Source organism: Zea mays, chromosome 10, assembly GCF_902167145.1.
Source record: "Zea mays cultivar B73 chromosome 10, Zm-B73-REFERENCE-NAM-5.0, whole genome shotgun sequence".
Lineage (NCBI taxonomy): Eukaryota > Viridiplantae > Streptophyta > Magnoliopsida > Poales > Poaceae > Zea > Zea mays.
The window spans coordinates 134,228,894-134,234,367 of record NC_050105.1 but is presented as its reverse complement, the minus strand read 5'-3'; the positions used below and the strand labels follow the sequence as shown (position 1 = coordinate 134,234,367).

General features: G+C 50.4%; 1 pseudogene; it reads left to right on the top strand.

The window, feature by feature from the left end:
* Positions 1 to 2,025: 2,025 nt before the first annotated feature.
* On the top strand, positions 2,026 to 3,795 carry LOC118473599 (pre-mRNA-splicing factor 18-like; annotated as a pseudogene).
* Positions 3,796 to 5,474: the final 1,679 nt, after the last annotated feature.

Below are 5,474 nucleotides of genomic sequence, written 5' to 3'. Positions count from 1 at the left end.
AGAGAGAGAGGGCCTTATGCGCCAGCCCGTTCCCCCGCGCGGCCAACCTTCTCGTACGAGAGCCCTGGACCTTCCTTTTATAGGTATAATGAGAGGGTCCAGGTGTACAATGGGGGTGTAGCAATGTGCTAACGTGTCTAGCATAAAGGAGCTAGAGCCCTAAGTACATGCCGTCGTGGCAGACGAAGAGGTTTTGGTACCCTGTTCATGTGATGTCGTGGCCGTCGGAGGAGAGCTGGAGCCCTGCGGAAGGACAGTTCTCGGGGCTGTCGAATCCTTGCTGACGTCTCCTTGCTTCCGTAAGGGGCTAAGAGCCGCCGTCGTCATGGAGCACGCGGGGCGCCATCATTATTTGTTTACCGGGGCGAGCCAGATGGGACGCCGGTCTTGTTCCCCGTAGCCTGAGCTAGCTAGGGGTAGGGTAATGATGCCCCCCCTATGACGTGGTCGATCCGAGCCCTAGGTCGGGCGAGGCGAAGGCTCCTCTGAGGTCGAGGTCGAGTCCGTCTTCCGAGGTCGAGGTCAAGTCCGAGCCCCGGGTCAGGCGAGGCGGAGACCGTCTTCCGAGGCCGAGGCTGTGTCCGAGCCCTGGGGTCGGGCGAGGCGGAGTTCGTCGTCCAGCGTCGAGGTTGAGCCCGAGCCCTGGGGTCGGGCGAGGCGGAGTCCGTCGTTTTCTGAGTTGTGGTTGAGTCCGAGCCCTGGGGTCGGGCGAGGCGAAGTCCATCTTCCGAGGCCGAGACGGGGGCCGAGCCCTGGGGTCGGGCGAGGCGGAGTTTCCTATGGCGCCCGAGGCTGGACTTAGCTGCTGTCAACCTCACTCTGTCGAGTGGCACAACAGTCGGAGCGACGCAGGCGGCGCTGTTTTCTTGTCAGGTCGGTCAGTGGAGCGGCGAAGTGACTGCGGTCACTTCGGCTCTGTCGACTGAAGAGCGCGCGTCAGGATAAGGTGTCAGGCGATCCTTGCATTAAATGCTCCTGCGATACGGTCGGTTGGCGTGGCGATCTGGCCAAGGTTGCTTCTCTGCGAAGACTGGGCCTCGGGTGAGCCGAAGGTGTGTCCGTTGCTTGAGGGGGCTCTCGGACGAGACATGAATCCTCCGGGGTCGGCTGCCTTTGCCCGAGGCTGGGCTCGGGCGAGGCGAGATCGTGTCCCTTGAGAGGACTGAGCCTTGACCTTAATCGCGTCCATCAGGCCTTTGCAGCTTTATGCTGATGGGGGTTACCAACAGATTAGGAGTATTGGGGGTACCCCTAATTATGGTCCCCGACACACATGAACAATGGATTCAAGTCGCTGATTTAGGTTGATATTGGTCGTTTGGTAGAAGAGAAATGATTACAAAGAACTGACGACCGAAGTGAGATATTTATAAACATGGAGGTCGGCGCCGAGATCCATGCCACCGACCTCGGCACTGAGATTCATGGCGCCGAGATCCATGGCGCTGAGGTAGTGCCACGTCAGGTACACGTAGGCGTCGACTGTAACATATACACGCTAATTTAATTGGCGTCGACTCGTTCTAGCTCGACGGCAATAGTGATGGCGCCGAGGTAGAGATTCATTTTTTAAAATCAAACAGGAAAATACATATTTGTGAAATAAAATCCAAAAAACTAATTGCAAAAAAGACGACACGGGAGACAGCCACCTAGGAGCTGCGTGCACGTGTAGGCCAAGCTATGTGCAAGTGCCCGAGGGTGGTGGGCAACCATGTCCTAATCCACAGAAACAAGCACGTACCCAACCTTCTACAGCTATTATCCCAATAATAATTAGTCCGAGTGTCGGGTAAATTATCAAAAGATAGATGGATATATTATGAATAGATAGATGGATAGATTTGGGGTTGGTTATTTTCCAAAACCGCTAAATTAGTTAGCTACAACTATATCCGGATATATTTTTAGCCGGTGAACGGACTTGCACGGTGAACGGACTTGCACGCTTGCTTGCATATAAAGTCTGCCCACACGGCCACAACACGATCAAAGTCGAGTCGAGTCCTCCTCTATTTGCGGGAACGGTCAAATACCGCCTCTCGGAGAATCGAAGCCGAACTGGGCGTCGGGCGTAATGGATCTGCTGAAGCGAGAACTCGAGAAGAAGCGGAAGGCGGCGACGGCCGACTTCGGGGGCAAGAGCTTCGTGCGGCGGTCGGAGCTGGAGCAGAAGCAGCTCCAGAAGCGGCGCGACGAGCACCGCCAGCTCCTCGCCAAGGCCGGCACGTCGGCGGGAATTCCGCCGCAGCTGCTACCGGTTCCGAGGAGCGTCGCATCGACGAGCTCGACCTCCCACGGCACGAGGTGGTGCGGCGCCTCCGCGTGCTGCGCGAGCCCGTCACGCTGTTCGGGGAGGACGACGACGCCCGCCTCGCGCGCTTCAAGCTCGTGCTCATGTCCGGCATCATCAACGACATCGACATGATCGAGGGACAGACCAACGACTTCCTCCGCGACATGATCGAGATGCGCAAGCGGCAGAAGGCCGGGAGGGACACCTACGCCAAGGGCAAGAGCAAGCGTGTTGATGACGGGGGTGCTGCCGGAGCCAGTGCGGATGATGGGGATGCCAAGGGGAGCGGCGATGATGCTAACGCAGACAAGGACTCCAAGAGGATGAGGACCAAGTTTGAGGAGCTTTGCAATGAAGACAAGATCTTGGTGTTCTTTAAGAAGCTGCTTAAGACTGACCGCAGCGGTCGACCCTACCGCTCCCCCTCCCCTTCCAGCTAGGCTGTAGGGGGCACCCTATGGCCGCAGCGGTGCCCCCTACAGCGCCCCCTACATGTCGGTCCCCTTCTCTCCCCCCCAGATCTAGCGTGTCACTGTTCATCACCCTAAACACTGTGCTGTGGGTCCACGAGTAATTGTTAGTAGATAAAAAATTGATAGTTGGTATAGAAAATGATATTTTATAGTGGTAGTGGGGTATAGGGGGAGTATTTAGGGGGAACCGCTGCGGGAGATGAAAAAATAGGGGAGAAAATAGGGGGAAAAAGTGATATAGGGGGAAAAATTTAGGGGTAACGGTTGTGGATAGCCTAATGAGTGGAACCAGGAATTGGATGAGATGACTCAGCTAGAGAAGCGGACAGCAAAGGGGAAGTCCATGGTTGCAACATTCAAGCAGTGTGCACGGTATCTCAGCCCGCTGTTTGAGTTCTGCAGAAAGAAGGTATTGATTCTTATGCAATTTCCATCTGTTGGTTGCTTAAATTGTGCTATTAATATTGATGCTCATCTGAATATTGATTATGTTTATACCGTTGACAACTAATTTTTTCAACACGTTTCTTGGTGCATGCTTCACTGATTCTGATGCATGTATGGCTGGATCCATTTTTAGGTTCTTCCTGATGACATCCGTCGAGCATTGCTTGTTATTGTGGAGTGTTGTATGAAGCGAGATTATCTAGCGGCAATGGACCAATACATCAAGCTGGCAATCGGGAATGCACCATGGCCCATCGGAGTGACTATGGTTGGCATCCACGAGCGTTCTGCCCGAGAGAAGATCTATACAAACAGCGTCGCCCACATCATGAATGACGAGACCACTCGCAAGTACCTTCAGTTAATCAAGAGGCTGATGACGCTTTCCCAGCGGCGTTACCCTGCACTGCCCTCAAAATCAGTGGAGTTCAACAGCCTGGCAAATGGGAGTGACCTGCAGGCGCTTCTATCGGAAGAGAATGGTTCGGCTAAAGCTTCCGAGGAAAGGCTCCGGTTGATGCCAGCATATGCCTTCGCAAACTAGATTGGATTACAAGTAGAGCTTGAGATGCTCGTGTAATATCAAAGATCAATTCTGTCTATTTTTTTTTCTTTTTTCTTTTTCTGTTTGTGCATGCTAATTAAATTGTTTTACCGCGACATCTGGTCGGTCAAAGTTTTTATTAATATATCAGCCAAATTCTGGAGAACCATTTTTTATTATTTATCATCAAGCAGCAGTCATGTTTACCGTATTAATGCTTGTGTCAACTGACAAGATCTGCAAACCATGTTGCATTTATCGCATGATTGTAAGTTCAGGCACCACACCAGGATAAACTAAAGTCGTAGCGTGACATGTAATCTATATCTACACTATACTTAAAGCACCAGTTTCAACGGTCGTCCTGTGTCATATTTTTGCAAATAACCCCTTACAGCTATTTCAAATTAACCCGCTGCACGCCTATAGATGGTCAAACGGCGGCCTGGCACGGGCCAGACGCCCGTGGGCCACAACTCTAGTCGAGGCACGTCATGCCGGCTTGCAGAATGTGCCGGACCAGCCCGTTATCCCGTCGGCCCATTTGATTAAATTAGCGTAAAATGTTAATAAAAACCCGATTGCTAGCTTGATGTATTGGTCCATTGCGGCTAGATAATCTCGCTTCATGCAACACTCCACAATAACAAGCAATGCTCGACGGATGTCATCAGGAAGAACCTAAAAATGGATCCAGCCATACATGCATCAGAATCAGTGAAGCATGCACCAAGAAACTTGGAGTGTGTTTGGTTTGAGAAATGAAGTGATCCATCTTCTTCTCACACCTCATTTTTTATTTGCTTTGTGGAATAGAATGAGTTGATCCATCACCACCTCATTCCTCATAAGCTAATAATTAGTATATACATGAGCAGTGGGTTGATTCCACCATAATTGATAGAATGAACTTATGATGCATCACCTCATGAAGCATAGAGTGATTCCACCAACCAAACACACCATTGATGAAACTGTCGCCCCCGTTCGACGCCCGTAGCCGCCACTCGCCGCCTGGTCCTTGGCCGACCACACTCTCCACCGCCAGGTAACCCGCTCTCCATGTACTTATTGATTTGTAGTTATTATTGGTAAATGGTTAATAGTGGGTAAATCGTTAGTAGTTTGTTATTATTGGTAAATTGTTAATCCACTGTGTGGTGGTAGTTTGTAGTTAGGTATTAGTTAGTTATTATCTTGTATTAGTTTACAATTATTTATTAGGTACTAGGTAGTTTATAGTTAGGTATTAGTTAGTCATAGTGGATGGGGTTATGCACTAACCATCACAATTGGTTATTAAACGTTGAATTCATATTTCAAATAGATGGACAATTTTTTGGGCATATACCATGGATGCATCGTGGAACAAGATCGTTATGGAAATGCTAAGTTCATTGACATGCAACGTGTGGCTGTGATATTCGATGATAGACCCTCCTTTAGTGAGGTAGTTGCTAAGGCTAAGGAGAAGATTTGTTGTCATGATGCTGACGACATTGTCGTTGATGGGGTGCTAAACGTAGGTCCTCTGCCCAACGTGCAAAGACTTATCATCCCAATTGAGTGTCAGTGAGAGTGGGATAATTATGTTAAATCAGCTATGAAGACACAAAAGCAAGTCATGGAGGTAGTGGTACGACGTTTGTTAGTTGCCTCTCGCCCTGAAGATGAAAACTATGATCGTGGTGTTGAGGTCGTGCCAACCGTGCCT